Below are 17902 nucleotides of genomic sequence, written 5' to 3'. Positions count from 1 at the left end.
CCATGAAGAATCTTTGAAACATCATGTGAACATAAGTACGTTTACATTTACTCACATATAAATCATGCACCCACACTGTGTATTTGATTGTAAGACAACTATTTTTCACATTTTAGTTACCTATGAAGTCAGAGGTGTAGTTTATAACTGATAACTATGTTAGCATTAGAGGATAGTTTTAATACAAACCATTTCTTTTGTTTGTTTCTCTGTGTCATATAAAATAATGAAACATTTCCAGTTTGGCATTTTAGTAACTTATGCACAGTGGAAAAAATACTGTTTGTTCCTGAACCTAGGGTCACTTATGGATACATTGCATATCTGGAACTATTTTGGAGAATCCCTACCTTAAAAACTAATACAAAAATTATCTTTGTAGAGAAGCCTCTTGGCCATTATAATTAAACTTTACATAAACACCATAGAGTTTATTTTAGAAGAAAAGTACAAAGCTAGGTACTGTGGGTAAAATGTGACTCTATTTTTGCTCTCAAGATAATTACAAATTGACATCTTTATTTTGAAATTCTAGCTTCCAGAACTGTGAGGGAATAAATTTCTGTTCTTTTAAGGCATCATGTTTATGATCATCTGTTATAGCCATCCTGCTGCTGCTGCTGCTAAGTCATTTCAGTCGTGTCTGACTCTGTGCGACCCCATAGACGGCAGCTCTCCAGGCTCCGCTGTCCCTGGGATTCTCCAGGCAAGAACACTGGAGTGGGTTGCCATTTCCTTCTCCAATGCATGAAAGTGAAATGTGAAAGTGAAGTCGCTTAGTCATGTCCAACTTCTAGCAACCCCATGGACTACAGCCCACCAGGCTCCTCTGTCCATGGGATTGTCCAGGCAAGAGTACTGGAGTGGGGTGCCACTGCGGAACCTAAAATACCCTGGGAGAGATCGTATAATGTTGTAAAAGTACAAAGCATAATGAAGTATGTTGGATCTTTTTTGAGATCTTGTTTTAGTGGCAGAAGGGGCATTATGAGTCTGAAGCTATGGATCATTAGTAATTTAATTCATCAAATACAGTCTGAGTTTCTATTTAATCTGCAGCTGGTAGAACCTCTCCTTTTTACTAAGATGGAATAATTACATTTGCCAATTTAGCTGAAATAACAACAACAAATGAAATAACAACAGATGAAATAAATGAAAAGATGAGTTTTTAAGGCATTAGTCATCTGGCAGTGTAGGACAGTGATACCTGAGAGATAGAAAATGAATGTGGTGAAAACCTGTGATTCGCCCAGTTTACTGTCTTGAGAGAAGCATGGAGGCAGAACCCAGGAAGAGCTTGGTGGATGATATGACTAGGGGGAGAGAGAGCTGAAAGTCTGGGGAGACCAAGGTGTTAAAAAGACAGAGTACTAGAGGGGAAAGGAATATATATGCATGAGAATCACACACATTGATGCATATAGCTCTAGTGCATTAATTTTCATCAAATGTTGTATAGGCTGCTTCAGTGTACAACTTTTCACAGTAATTCATCAGTATTTAGGACTTCTACTCTGAAGATCCTTTGGCATGTACTACATGTGCTTCATCTGATTTCTAAGGGCACACAATACGCCATTATGTAAAGATTGAATGCAAAAGGAGAAGAAGGCAGCAGAGGAGTGAGATGGTTAGATAGTATCAGAGACTCACTGGCTGCTAAGTCATGTTCAGTCTTTTACAGCCACTGCGTGCTGAACAGGCCCCTGGTTCCTTCAGTTCTGCTGAATGAGGAGGGTCTGACCAGTCCTGGTATTTGTGATGAGGACCAGCATGACAAGAGGACCAGGACTTGAATGCGGACAGGAGGAGGGAAAGGATTAGCAAAAGGCAATCAACTATCATATTAATGTGATGGAGTGGTGAAGTAGGAAAGAGGGAATGAATGTCTGGAGGCTTAGAGGGGAATATGCTTTTGCTCTTTTGAAGAAAGTGCTTTGGTGGTCTCTACTTAAATCAATGGATGAGAGCAGAAAATGAATTATTTTTCTAAAATATTTCTGGAGACTGTCCTCTTTAGTGAATTTTAAAAAGTGCAAATAAAGAATTCGGATTATTTGAGAGTTCTTATTTTTGCATGAACTGTGTCCATTTCAGTGTTCTCTCAGTCTGAATTCAGAGAGATAACGTAGAACAGTGTATAATAGGACTTCAGCAGACATTGAGCTCTCATGGTTTAATTGGAACTATATTACAGTTCCCATAATTATGGGACTTCAGAAAATATTTCATTCTGTTTTAGGTGACCCCTTTCAGAGGCTAATTTAGACTCTCAAGGGGGATCTCACCGAAGTCATCTGTAAGTTGTAGTTCATTAGGTGGGTCTTTCCTCAACTCTTTGATCTAATGAGGTTTTTTTTTTTTTTTTTTTTTGCAGTATTTTCTATTTCCTACCAGATTTTCTTATTGTTTGCTGCATGATGGATAGCTTCTACCCCTTTAGATTCCTAAACCAAAGTTGTCAGCTAAGATCTGTAATGCTCAAATAATGAACCATGGATTCTTTTGTTTGGTGTGTTTCTCTAGGGTAGATCTGTCTGCAGAAAGGTTGACATTCAGATATTCAGAATGGACACAGAGAAATACTGAAAGGTACATCTCATCAGAACCACTGGAAAGGGAAAAATGAACTTACTTGAGTCTGGTGGTCATGAGTGTGCCCTCTTCTAGGAAAATTTGATCCTAAAAGTCACTTTCTGCTAGGTATGGAGGCTATTTTCCAAGACCCTTTATACATACAGGTGGGGCAGTATTAACACATTATTTATATTAATAATTCAATGTTATCTCTCATAACTAATATGCTGCAAATATTGAGCTGACGAGCAGCTGTGTAGCAACTCATATCTGAAATAAACAAAGAGCTAGTGTCTGTGAAAAGAAAGAGCTCAATTCATAACAAAATTGCATATATTTCTAATATAGGAAATACAGCTGCTTTGCAAAGTTCTCTCTAGGATAGTGGGAGACATTTTACACACTCAGCATTCACCAGTTCTAACTTTGCAAGCAGAATCTATTTCAAATATTTTAGGGATATTTTTTCTTTTTTGTTCTGTTTTGTTTTTGCTCTCCTTAAATTGGATGGCCGATGACTGCTTTCTGGAGGTCAAGCACATGATTGACAGCTGAGCTTGGAGCTCTGGTCTGAGCAATCAGAAGGCATCAGGCAATGGTGCAGACAGGAAGAACAGGAACATTGGGTAGGAAAGGGCCAAGGGCCTGGGTCTGGCAGTCTTGCCACATGTCAGAAGTGGGGTTTAAGGAGGCTGAAGATGAGGTGGATGGAAGTCAGAGAAAGATAAGTGATAGTGGGGGGTTCCGAGGGACATGGAGGGAATTTGGAGAGTGACATACAGAATGTTGGAACTCTGTGGGGCATGACAGACTCTTCCTGTTGGGTCTGCATGTAGAGAAACTTCCATGGCTCAGTCCTAAACTGAAGTCACCAGGTTGATTGAAGGAAAAGCTGTAAAGGTGGGAAGCATTTTTTCCAACATTCTGCCATTACTTTTCAACACCCTGGAGTTCTTTTGGCAGGTTCTCTCCATCCAGGTGTTCAAATCCCCATCCTCCCTTCTTCTGAACTTCAGCACAACACAGGGTCACCCACATTGTAGCAACCTTCTTACTCCAAACTTTTCTTTCTGATTTTTCTGCTTTCCTCCAATCTGATTCCCTCTGCTTATGACCTTGATCCCTCCTGGAGCTAATTTGACGGCAGATTGCAGCCAGAGGTGTTGATGATGACTGGTACTGTCTTCATGTTTGTTCCTTCTCTGATTCCATTGTATTCTTCCCCACAGAGTAAAGAGGGAATTCCAGTAAATTAGGCAGAAAAGAGGCCTTTCCTTGATTCTTTCAGATTCCAACTTACTGCTTTGTCCATCAGTGAGGACCAATCCTGACTCCATGAGCTTAGCTGTAGTTTAGGAAAAGTAGAAGAAAGGATGGATATTGCTGGCAGAAGAGACAATCAGAGGGGCTTGATGAAGAAAGAAGATCAGTGGGGTTGGGTGAGGGCTTGGTTAGAGAGCCTCCATAGATCAGCTTGAGGGGATAAACAAAATATTCTAAAGGTTTGGTAAGTGACTGAGGTAATTCCATAAACTATTCCTGTTTTAATCTATGGCTTGAGCTAATGGATTTCTCCAGGATACTTTCTCTTGTCTACTTCTCTGTGAGTGTGGCCCAGCCTTCTGTTCTGCTAATGTTCATTGGTTCTATTACTGAGTCTGGGATGGAAAAGGTTGCTTAAGTGTCAGCCAAGACACTCCCTCTGTTTGGGGGAGAAGAAGCTGCCAGCCCGACTATCCACTTCCTGCCAGCTTAAGGAGCTTATGACTCAGATTCAAGCAAAACACTGAGCTGAAGCAAAAAGAGAGGGAGGGAGCCTCAACTCAGAAGAAGGCTCCAGTGCCAAACTGCATTGCCGAACATTCAACTCAGGAGAAGCTATCATGCCAGAAAGTGAGGTGACTGTGTGTTCATTCTCTGCTTTGAATACACACACACACACACATACACACACATACGTTCACACAAGCTTCCTCCTCTCTTTCTCTCTCACAGACACATTTCTCTCTGATCAGAAATTCTGAGACTATTGTACCTTCCTGTAAAAAAAAAAAAAAAAAAAAACTACTTTAGGAAGCTGGAATTATTTTTAAGCATCTCTCAGGTTTCATGATAACAGAAAAGTCCCTACCAGAAGGTATGATTCAGCTGGTGTTTCCAGGTGTCCCTTCTTGCTGTGTGTCACCCTAGTTTCCATTCCTCATAGAGGGACGTGTCAGGGGAAGACAACAGACATTCCTTGGGAATAATACAAAACCCAAATACTTGTGTTTTAAAGTCCTCTGTTTCCAGTAGCTTCCTGAATATTCTCTGGTGGCTGAGTGGCTGCCAGGGTTGACTTGCTGGTCATTTGGGAGGTGAACTCTATCCTGAGGAAAGGTAGGAGATGAATTAGAGACATCTCCATTCTTTCTTTTCCTTCCTCTTTCCATTACTTGTGGACATGTCCACACCACCACACCTCCCCTAGTTGTCTCTTTGTGAGTAAACATTACTCATTTCCCTCCAAGAGTCTTACCTCCATGTAATAAAGAGAAATGTGTGATCTTTGCAGTTAAACTATACCAAACTATACAGTTTTCTGTTAAATATAATTTACAGTGTAACTACTTTGTGTATGATTGTATATAGCATGCACAACCTTCCTATTCAACCTTTATTTATGTTACTGTCATTGAAGAAGCCCTGAAAACTCTCACAGTCAACTCCATAGGACCAGATGCCTTAGTGCCCTTTGGTAAGCTTTCAGATTCAGTTTCAGTTTCAAGTCTCATCTTACCTGGCATTACTGCTCCTCTTTAAACTGGCTGGACTGGTCGACTTAATCCTCTAGCTTGATTTAACCACTTCTCTCCTTGAAATCCCCTCTTCTAACCTCTGTCTAATCCTAACTATTCTTAAAACTCAGACCCATGTCCATGCATTATCTTTATTGGAGAGGAAGGAAAAGGATAAGAATAAGGAGGGCAGAGAGAAAGAATCAATATATTAAAGTCTGAGGGGGAAAGAAGCCTGATTATGGTATGTGATGTTCCTTGGGAGAGTCTGTCATTGACCTAAGGAATGAATTATAAGTGTCCCCTCCTCCTGCCAATGTTCTGAAAAGCTCAGAAAGTGAAATTTATCAATACAGCAGGAGATTTCAATCCCAGTTAGAAAAACATATTACCTTTATTCTGCAGTGAAGCCAAATTTTTCATATCTGACAATGACAGTTATGTGAGAAGTCAAAAGGTAGTTTAGTGGGCATGGCTATGGTGAAAGAGGAAATACTTTAAAGAACTAAATGCTGGTTGCAACTTAGCCTGAGAGTTGTAGCCCTTCTATTCTTGAGGAATTCTCTTTTTTAAAAAGTAAAGCCATCATCAAAAAGTCTACAAACAATAAATGCTGGAGAGGGTGTGGAGAAAAGGGAAACCTCTTACACTCTGGGAATGCAAACTGTGGGAATCTCACTATGGAGAACAGCATGGAGATTCCTTAAAAAACTGAGAATAAAACTACCATATGACCCAGCAATCCCACTACTGTGCATATTCCCTGAGGAAACCAGAACTGAAAAGATACACGTACCCCAGTGTTCACTGTAGCACTATTTACAATAGCTAAGACATGTCTATCGGAGAAGGCAATGGCAACCCATTCCAGTACTCTTGCCTGGAAAATCCCATGGGCAGAGGAGCCTGGTAGCAGTCCATGGGGTCGCGAAGAGTCAGACACGACTGAGCAACTTCACTTTCACTTTTCACTTTCATGCATGGAGAAGGAAATGGCAACCCACTCCCGTGTTCTTGCCTGGAGAATCCCAGGGATGGCGGAGCCTGGTGGGCTGCCATCTATGGGGTCGCACAGAGTCAGACACGACTGAAGCGACTTAGCAGCAGCACCAGCAGCAGGACATGTCTATAGATAGATGAGTGGATAAAGTAGTTGTGGTACATATTCACAATGGAATATTACTCAACTACAAAAAGGAGTACATCTGAGTCAGTTCTAATGAGGTCGATGAACCTAGAGCCTATTATACAGAGTGAAGTAAGTCAGAAAGAAAAAGACAACTATCATATATTAACACATATACATGGAATCTATAAAGATGGTACTTACAACCCTACATGCAGGGAAGCAAAGGGGACACAGACATAAAGAGCAGGCTTTTGGACTCAGTGGGAGAAGGTGAGGGTGAGATGATTTGAGAAAATAACATTGAAACATATATATTACCATATGTAAAATAGATAGCCAGTGGGAGTTTGATGTATGATACAAAGCACTTAAAGTGGTACTCTGTGACAACCTGGAGGGATGGAGTGGGGAGGGAAGAAGGAGCAGGATACAGGATGGAGGGAACAGATATATGCCATGGCCGATTCATATTGATATATGGCAAAAACCATCAGAGTATTGTTAAGTAAGCTGTCCTCCAATTAACATAAATAAATAAAAAGAAAGTAGAACAAACACTACTTGTTTTATATGTATGCTCTTTTTTAATTGAAGTACAGTTGATTTACAATGTTCTGTTAGTTTCTGATGTACAAGACTTTGATTCAGTATATATATATTATACATGTGTACATCTGTATTCATGTATATGTACATATCTATTCTTTTTCAGATTCTTTTCCATTATAGGTTATTATAAGATATTGAATAATTCCCCGTGCTATTCAGTAGGTCCTTGTTGTTTATCTCTTGAGGACCTCTCTTAAAGGATGCTGTAGATGTGAATTGTCCTAAAGACAATTCTCTAGGTTCTCAAGGTTGTATCTTTGAACTTCTAAGGGCCCATCCATGCTGTTCACACAATAAGTCTTTTTCAAGTATGCTAACGCTGTCTATCTGGTTACCATCCAGATGGAGGACTATTCTACCTCTTTAAGACTCTGCATATCTCTGCTTTGACCATTCCCTGAGGGCTTCACTTTAATTATATTCCCAGGTACAGGGACGACTCACTTGCCTCATGGTTGGTTTTCAATGAGGCACTAATAGTAAACAGCTTCACTTAGCGCTTTATTTCTAGTGACTTTTGGGTGAATATTTGATGGCTTACTATTAGTCTGCCAATTTTGTAGGCTATAATGTATTCCTTTGTCTGGTGTGGGTAGCCAGGCATTCAAATAGTGATTTAGAATTAGTGGCTGAAATTTTCCAAGAAGCTTTGGTGTTTAGGTCAACTTTTCCTTTTACTTACAAAGTAGAATTAGTCTAATAATTTTTATTGTTATTGATGAAAGGTACTTCAGAGATATCTTAATACATCATTTCTTATTTTATAGATAAATGAACTAATAGACTGATGGTTATTCAAACAACCAAATGATGAAGCAAGACAGGAAACCACATCTTCTGTATTCTAAGCAAATGAAAACGATGTGATTAAAGTATAGTTTAGTTATAGAGTCTAATCAAGGACATAGTTACTTGGTCTTTATATTTTACCATGGTCTCCCAGGAACCGATGGAACAACAGTCACCAGAGTTAGGCAATTTTATTATTGCTGCCAAATGGTTATGCCCAAAGTTCTTTATGTTCATTATGAAAGTTAGTAACAAAATAAACATTCCTGTGGTTACTATGGAGTTAGACTAAGATTTGAACAAATGCTGCTTGAAGAGACTGATCTGCCACTTCAGATGTAGTTTCCAAGGTAAAGATTGTGGTGAGGATGACTCCTCTGAAGGAGTCGGCTCTTGTGAACACTGCGCTTCTAAGTTGCAATGTCATCGCCTACATTTATTCATTCTGGGCAGAAGTCAGAAATATTGTATAATTAGACTGGCTAATACCATGGATTCAAAGAAATAGTCTTTCATTTTCTAATTCCAGAATGATACAATGTGTACAAAATACTTCTATAGCAATTTGGGGGTAAATTTTTGCTTAGTGGTCGAAAATGAATCAATCAAAGAAATATTCACTGGAAACAGGTTGGGATAAGGCTAAAATAATACAGCTTTAATTCAGAATTCAATGCAAAATTCATTTGATCTTGAGTCATGTTTAGTTAGTGCTTTTTACACAGTTAAGAGAGTTTTGTGATTAAAGTATGATGTTTAAAATTTAGCTTAATTTTGATTATAGTGTGCAGCCAGGATTTCAAGGACATATTCTCTGTGTCTTTGAATTGTTTTCAGTATTTTATTCTTTCTTTTTATGATGGATATTTTCTCTATAATTATTAAAGACGAAAGAAAGCCATAATCTTACTTGCTCTCTTGGTATTAACCAGGAAATGACTATTCAAAGTGTGATAGTAATTTTTACCTTGAACTGGCATTATTTTATAGAAGGTGAAGATCTTTTAATCAGTTTTTATAATTGAAGATAACACACTGGAATGGCCAAGTGTTCATTTATCGTAGGGTGCTTCAAAGAGATAAAAGAACAATGAACATAATTCCTGTAAGTGACCATAGCTAAATAGACTATAGAGAGATTTTTTTCCCCAAAGTTAAAAGATACTATGTTTTCAATAAGTATATTTCCCCCTGAATATACTGAATAATATAATAAGACCTGAATAATAGATTGGCTAATAGAATTTAAAAAAAAGCTCTCAGCTCAACGTACTTCCAGCTAACATGTAACCACAATACCACTGGGCATGAGTCATTTTGGTATTGTAAGTATTATGTCCTGTGTGTTTTATGATAACAATTCTAAGAGAACACATATTTGTGCAATATTTAGTCTGGGTTGTAATGTAGATTTAATTATATTTTGTGGGACTTTTCCTCCTTTTCAAAGAGTAAAGAGAAAGTACTTGGGGTTGGCATGAGTAATGGCAACAGTAAATATAGTGATGAATATAGAATATGAAAACAGAATAAGTTTTGTATGATACAAATTTGTTTCTTATCAGTTCTTCCTTCATAAAATGATCTATACTCTTCTTACACAAAATTGTTTAGAAGACTTTTTTCCATAATAAAAGCAGATGAAATTGAAAGTATAAGAATAATACAATTATTATATATGTAATATAGACTTTAGCAATTCTATTATTAATAATAGAATATTATAGACTAGGCCAATAAAAATAGGAGTGCAGTAAAACTATTCCAGTTCTTCAAGGAAATGTGAGATCAAAGTGAAGAGAACAAAAATGCTTTGTAGTTATTATTCTTATTTTTTAATAGTATCTATATACTGGATACTCAATGTGTTGCTGTAAACGGGCAACAGTCACATCTGCAAGGAGCTTGTTAGAAGCACAAAATCTTAGTCCCCACCATAAATCCAGAATTGCATTTAACAAGATCCCCAGGTGATTCATATGCATGCTAAATTCTGAGAATTGCTGACATACAGAATTGCTTTTTTCCCCCCCTTTTCCTGTAAATACCTGTGGAGGTAAACATTACAGAGTTTGATGATGTGATTAAACTTATGTTCATAGGAGGAAATTGTTTTCTCATGTTAGATTAGACTGTGTTGTTTCTGTTAAGTATTAATTTTCCCTTTGAAAATGTGTGCTTGCATCTTTGGTAATTACTGAGGAAATTAATGGCAGCCCTCCATAGTCAAGAGCTTGAAGTGAATTCACATATTCTTTTTTATCCCCTGGTCCTGAGACTAGAGCTCCCTATTACCCTTTAGAGGTTTGTAATGGCTGACATCTTGGGTTCAGTGGCACTAAGCAAACCCTGAAAGGGACTAAGACATTCCCCCAATTTTTGTGAGAAGTGATGGGTTCTTTTCAGGGATTGGGTTGAGAAACAAGGAGGCAGAGTTTTAAAATAATGGTTGTAAGAGCAGGATGGAGAGATTAAGGAAGGAAAGAGGTCATGAGAGAAAACATCCAGAAGGATCTTTCTCTTTTTAGTGGTTTTCAACTTTTGCTAAAATATCTGCTTTCTGGGCTGCATCCAGACCAATAACATTAGAATCTCTGGTAAGACCTAGGTATCTACTTCTTTCTTTATTTTTATCTTCTCTTTCTTTCCTCCCTCCCTCTCCTCCTTTCTTTCCTTCCTTCCTTCCTTCAAAAAATTTCCATATCATTCTATTTTGTGACTAAGGTTCAGAACCTTTAGTGGTTGAATACTTGAATACTGGAAGAAAGCTCAAGAAGCAAATGAGACATGAAGTTTCCTTTGGAGACCACTGGGTCAATCTATGCTCAGGCTCTGGAACAGTGTGACTAAATTCTTCTTGGTAAGTTCTGTTCTCTGCTTCCTCTTCTAAACCGCTTACAATCTAGCAAGAAAAAACGTTGGCTGAGTGTGATAGTCAGCTGCTAAGATGGTCCCTACTGATCCTTGTCTTTTAATATTCATGCTCTTATGTGGTCCCTTCTCACATTGAATCACTCAAGGCTAACTTCTGTTACCAACAGAATATAGTAGAAGTGATGGTGCGAGACATTCAAGACTGAGTTGTAAAAGATATTACAGCCTTTGCTTCAGTATCTTGAATCCCTGAGCTCTACCAAAAGTCAGCTGCCATGTTGTGAGGACACTAAAGAGTTCCCAGTGGAGATGAACCAACTTACCAGCTATTGAGTCTTAGAAATGGATCACCCAGCACAATGAGTCTTCAGATTACTGCAGCCCTGCTGACATTTGATTGCAATGGTCATGGGTGACCCTGAGTCAGAACTGACCAATTTGGTTGCACCCTAAGTCCTGGTGTACAGAAACCATGAAAGATAACTATTGATAATTGTTCTTAGGCTGCTAAATTTTGGGTAATTTATTATACAGCAACAAGTAATTAATACAGCAGGGATCATCCAAACCTTGGCTTCCCAGTAAAGCAATCAGTTTGAGGGCATATTTACAGATGATAAATAGAGTTAAATATTTTAGGTACAAGTTACATTTGATTCTACTTAATTAAACTACTTTTTTAAGTAGTTTAAGGCAAAAGTACTAAGTATGTGGCAAAATAGTGATATCATTAAAGTCTTAGCTTTCACTAGGTCATAACAAGTAGCAAGACAGCATTTGATATACAGATTAGCATTGTTGAATAGAACATTCAACAATTATCTAAATATTCTATACCTGCACTGTTCGATATGCTACAGTGGGCTTGACTTGTGCAATAGAGGGACTGAATTTTAAGTTTTATTTAATTTTAAATTGTGGCTAGCACATTGACAGAGAATTCTATGTAGTTTCTGGGAAGAATATAGAGACAACAAAAGTATTGTGCCTTAGTTTGTATGTTGTGAATTGAGAACGTGTAGGAAACAGTTTATCTGTGGTATATTCAGTTAATATGATTCCTTCACCCATTAACCTCTAAATATGTGTCTCTTGGAGTAAATGGTGACAGACTACAAGAAAGCAGGTCATAAGGGACTGTTTATATTCAAGATGTGATTGATTTCAGGCTGTGTGACAATGCAGGAGTTTATGTTGGAAATTGAAGGGAATTTTGATATATTTGTCAAAGATAATTTTCTGCATGGTGTCTGCTGAACTGCTTTCCAGAAAAGTACTGACCCTGCCAGCTGCTGTCTTGTTTCTTTTGCTGAATCTTATTGGGTGACTGCACACTACATTGCATGCTCAAGATTTCCAAGCAGTGTAAGGTCCTTGCCCTCTATTTATAGTTCTTAATATCTAAAGGTTTTTCTTTTCTTTATTTATGATAGTGTAATGATGATGATGAATATTATGACTATTTACTGTCAATGATTATGTTTGGATCAAACTAGTTTATTAAGTTTACCTAAGCTATGAGCCATCCTGTGTAGCGTTACCCAAGACAGATGGGTCATGTTGGAGAGTTGACAAAACATGGTCCAAAGGAAAAGGGAATGGCAAACTACATAAGTATTCTTGCCTTGAGAACCCCATGAACAGTATGAAAAAGCAAAAAGTTGTGATACCAGAAGTTGAACCCCTAGGGTCAGGTGCCCAGAATGCTACTGGGGAAGAGCAGAGAAACAGCTCCAGAAAGAATGAAGAGGCTGGGTCAAAGCAGAAATGACACTTTGTGGTGGATGTGTCTGGTGGTGAAAATACAGTCCAATGCTATAAAGAACATATTGCAAAGGAACCTGAAATGTTAGGTCCATGAATCAAGGTAAATTGGATGTGGTCAAGCAGGAGATGGCAAGAATGAACATTGATATTTTAGGAATTAGTGAACTAAAATGGACAGGAATGGGCAAATTGAATTCAGATGACAATCATATCTACTACTGTGGGCAAGAATCCCTAAGAAGAAATGGAACAGCCTTCATAGTCAACAAAAGAGTTCAAAATGCAGTACTCAGGGGTAATCACAAAAATGACAGAATGATCTCGGTTCATTTTCAAGGCGAACTATTCAACATCAGAGTAATCCAAGTCTGTGTCCCAACCATTAATGCCAAATAAGCCAAAGTCAGTTGGTTTCTATGAAGACCTACAAGACCTAGAACTAAGACCAAAAAAAGCTGTCCATTTCATCATAAGGGATTGAAATGCAAAAGAAGGAAGTCAAGACATGTCTGGAGTAACAGGCAAGTTTGGCCTTTGAGTACAAAATGAAGCAGGGTAAATATCAACAGAGCTTTGTCTACAGAACACATTGCACATAGCAAACACACTTTTCCGACAACCCAAGAGATGACTCTATACATGGATATCACCAGATGGTCAATACTGAGATCAGATTGATTATATTCTTTGTAGCCAAAGATGGAGATGCTCTACACAATCAGCAATAACAAGACATGGAGTTAACTGTGACTCAGATCATCAGCTCTGTATTGTAAAATTCAGGCTTAAATTGAACTAAATAGGGAAAACCACTAGGCTGTTCAGTTATGACCTAAATCAAATCCCTTATGATTATACAGTAGAAGTGATGAATAGATACAAGGCATTAGATCTGGCAGACAGAGTGCCTGAAGAACTATAGACAGAGGTTCATAACATTGTACAGGAGGCAATAACCAAAACCACCCCAAAGAAAAAGAAATGCAAGAAGGCAAAGTGGTTCTTCGAGGAGGCCTTACAAATAGCTGAGAAAAATTGAGACTCAAAAGGCAAAGGAGAAAGGGAAAGATATACCCAAATGAATGCAGAGTTCCAGAGAACAGCAAGGAGAGATTAAAAAAAAAAGTCTTCTTAAGTGAACAGTGCAAAGAAATAGAGGAAAGCAATAGAGTGAGAAAGACTAGAGATCTCCTCAAGAAAACTGGAGATAGCAAGGGAACATTTCATGCAAGATGGGCACAATAAAGTTCAGAAACATCAAGGACCTAACAGAAGTAGAAGAGATTAAGAAAAGTTGAGAAGAATATACAGAAGAATGGTACAAAAAAGGCCTTGATGACCCAGGTAACTACGATGGTATGGTCATTCACCTAGAACCAGACATCCTGGAATGTGAAATTAAGAGGGCCTTAGGAAACATTGGTGGCTCAGAGGTTAAAGCATCTGCCTGCAATGTGGGAGACCTGGGTTCGATCCCTGGGTCAGGAAGATCCCCTGGAGAAGGAAATGGCAACCCACTCCAGTATCCTTGCCTGGAGAATCCCATGGACAGAGGAGCCTGGTGGGCTACAGTCCACGGGGTCACAAAGAGTTGGACATGACTGAGCGACTTCACTTTAGGAAGCATAACTATGAACAAAGCTAGTAGAAGTGATGGAATTCCAGCTGAGCTATTTAGAATCCAAAAAGATGATGCTGTTAAAGTATTGCACTCAATATGTCAGCAAATTTGGAAAACTCAACAATGGCCTCAGGACTGGAAAAGGTCAGTTTTCTTTCCAATCCCAAAGAAGAGCAATTCCAAAGAAAGCTCAAACTACTGTATAATTGCATTCATTTCACATACTAGCAAGGTAATGCTTAAAACCCTTCAAGCTAGGTTTCAGCATGATGTGAACCAAGAACTTCCAAATGTAGAAGACAGATTTAGAGATGGTAGAGGAACCAAAGATCAATTTTCAAAAACCCATTGAGTCATAGAAAATGCAAGAGAATTCCAGAAAACATCTACTTCTGCTTCATTGAATATGCTAAATCCTTTGACTATGTAGATCACAACAAACTGTGGAAAATGCTGAAAGAGATGAATACAAGACCACCTTACCTGTCTCCTGAGAAATCTGTATATAGGTCAAGAAGCAATAGTTAGAATTGAACATGGAACAACAGACTAGTTCCAAATTGAGAAAGGAGTATATCACAGCTGTATATTATCACCCTGCTTATTTAACTTATATGCAGAGCACATCATGAGAAATGATGAACTGGGTAAAGCACAAGCTGGAATCAAGATTGCCAGGAGAAATATCAACAACCCCAAATATGCAGATGATACCACTCTCATGGCAGAAAGTGAACAGAGTCTGAAAACCTCCTGATGAGGGTAAATGAGGAGAGTGAAAAGGCTACTTTAAAACTCAATATTCACAATGGAATATTACTCAGCTACTAAAAAGAATGTATTTGAATCAGTTCTAATGAGGTGGATGAAACTGGAGCCTATTATACAGAGTGAAGTAAGTCAGAAAGAAAAACACCAATAGAGTATATTAACGCATATTTATGGAATTTAGAAAGATGGTATTGATGACCCTATATGCGAGACAGCAAAAGAGACCCAGATGTAAAGAACAGACTTTTGGACTCTGGGAGAAGGCAAAGGTGGGATGATTTGAGAGAATAGCATTGAAACATGTATATTATCGTATGTGAAATAGATTGCCAGTCCAGGTTTGATGCATGAGACAGTGTGTTCAGGGCTGGTGCCCTGAGATGATCCTGAGGAATGGGATGAGGAGGGAGGTGGGAGAGGGGTTCAGGATGGGGAACATATGTATACCCATGGCTGATTCATGTCAATGTATGGCAAAAACCACTACAATATTGTAAACTAATTAGTCTCTAATTAAAAAAAACAAAACAAAAAACCCTCAACATTCAATAAACTATCATCATGGCATCCAGTCCCATCACTCGATGGCAAATATATGGCGAAAAAGTGGAAGCAATGGCAGATTTTATTTTCTTGGACTTCAAAATCACTGTGGATGGTGACTGCAGCCATGACATTAAAAGACACTTGCTTCTTGGAAGAAAAGTTGTGACAAACAGTGTATTTAAAAGAGAGACATCACTTTACTGACAAAATCCATATAGTCAAAGCTATGGTTTTTCCAGTAATCATGAATGGATGTGAGAGTTGGACTATAAAGAAGCCTGAGCACCAAAGAACTGATGCTTGCAAACTGTGAAGACTCTGGAGAGTCTTGGACAGCAAGGGGATCAAACCAGTCAACTTTTTTGGTTTTCTGCCTTATGCAAGATTTTCAAATATGTTATACATAGATAGACATTGTGTTTTGAAACTTGAATTTTATTCAAGATACACATGAAATAGTTCTATTTTATGATTAGCTAATTTTTTCTAACAGAAAAAAATGATGGTAAACTTTTGAAGTAATCAGTGGTTGATGACATGCTCTCTGATTAAGTAAGGATTTTTTTTTTTTACTATGTAGGTATTTATGGATTATATGTTTATCTGTTTTGTTATTTTGGATGTTTTTTTATATCAATTATCAAACTTTTAAAAATTGGTTATTATTACAAAATTAAAGGGAATTTTATTTTTGAAATTGAAACAGACATATATGTAAAATCCTACCACTTAGACCACTCTGAATTGTTTATATATATACACATACATTTTTACAGAAATGAGCTCTGTTATGTCTATATGCACATTTTTACAAAAATGAGTTCATAATTTATGTATTGCTTTGAAATTGTTTTTCATTTTACAATAAAGAATATCATAGTTTCAAGACATTATATGTGTTATAGTTATTGAAATAGATACTTAAATATAAATATCAAGTTTTTAAAGAGTCTTTGATATACATTTGTGTGTATGCTGCTGCTAAGTTGCTGCAGTTGTGTCCGACTCTGTGCGACCCCATAGACGGCAGCCTATCAGGCTCCTCTGTCCCTGGGATTCTCCAGGCAAGAATACTGGAGTGGGTTGCCATTTCCTTTTCCAATGCATGCAAGCATGCTAAGTCACTTCAGTCGTGTCTGACTCTGTGCGACCCTATGGACAGCAGCCCACCAGGCTCCCCTGTCCATAGGATTCTCTAGGCAAGAATACTGGAGTGGGCTGCCATTTCCTTCTCCAATTTGTGTGTATATTGACATCCAAATTTTAATATAGTAATTTCAGAATCATGTCTACTACTTCTTAGTCAAATCATGAGGCAAAATGGGAAAAATAATAGATGTAAAAGATATACACAGATGTTTCAATTAAATCTATGTCAACCTGCTGCTACTTCTCAGGAAAAGTCACTCTTCCCCAGGGTGCTGAAGGACAGAACAGGATTTTGTTTTTAAAAATGAGGAAATGCCTGAAATATGAAATTACTGTAACACTGTTACTTCACCAAGTCTTTGAGGTCTAGCTGAGTGATTGCTCCAATTGTGAAGATTTGAGGATGGATTTTTCAAGGCTGTGGATTGAAGAGCTAAACTTTCCTCTGCCTGTCGTACTTCCTCAGCTTCCCTCACAGTGTTTTATGGGGTTACCCTCAAAATGAACTGCTTGTATTGGAATGCTGCTTCTGGTAAAATCTAAATTATATCACTTTTTAATAAAAATTTATTTTAGAGTATTTGAACTTAAGTCTATGCTTTTTATTTTCTACTGACTTAATTATGTCATCTGTATATAACAGTTTTATTTCTTCATTTCTAATTCTTATTGTATTTTTTGTAAAACAGTTTTGGAAGAATATTGGCATAAGAATAAACTTCATGTTTCTTAGAAATACATTTATAAGTGACAGTGAGAAAACTGGCCTTCTACTGTGTATCTATCTTCTTCACCAAGGAAAAGGTTTTTCTAACCGGCAAAAGTAGACTGAATATTTTAATAGTGAGTGACTTCTTAGGTATGAATTTGAGACCTAACACAGCTGGTTATTTTTTTAGTATTTATTTTATGATTCTATTTTTTAATTGCTTTATAATGTTGTGTTAGTTTCTGCTGTCCAACGATGTGAATCAGCTGTCAATATACATATATTGAGCCTCCCTGGCACCCCTCAATTCTATCCGTCTAGGCTGTGACAGAGCACTGAGATGAGCTCCTTGTGTTATACAGAAGCTTCCCACTAGCTACCTGTTTTACAAAAGGTAGTGTAGGCATGTTAATGCTGCTCTCTCAATTCATCCCACCCTCTTCTTCCCCCACCATGTCCACGAGTCTTTTTTCCTCCATGTCTGCGTCTTTATTACTGTTCTACAAATAGGTCCATAAGTACCATTTTTTTTAGATTCCACATATATGTTTTAAAATATTCCACATATATGTTTTAAAATA

This window comes from Bison bison, unplaced genomic scaffold (genome assembly GCF_000754665.1).
Source record: "Bison bison bison isolate TAMUID 2011002044 unplaced genomic scaffold, Bison_UMD1.0 scf7180017864063, whole genome shotgun sequence".
NCBI lineage: Eukaryota > Metazoa > Chordata > Mammalia > Artiodactyla > Bovidae > Bison > Bison bison.
This window is presented reverse-complemented; position numbering follows the sequence as displayed.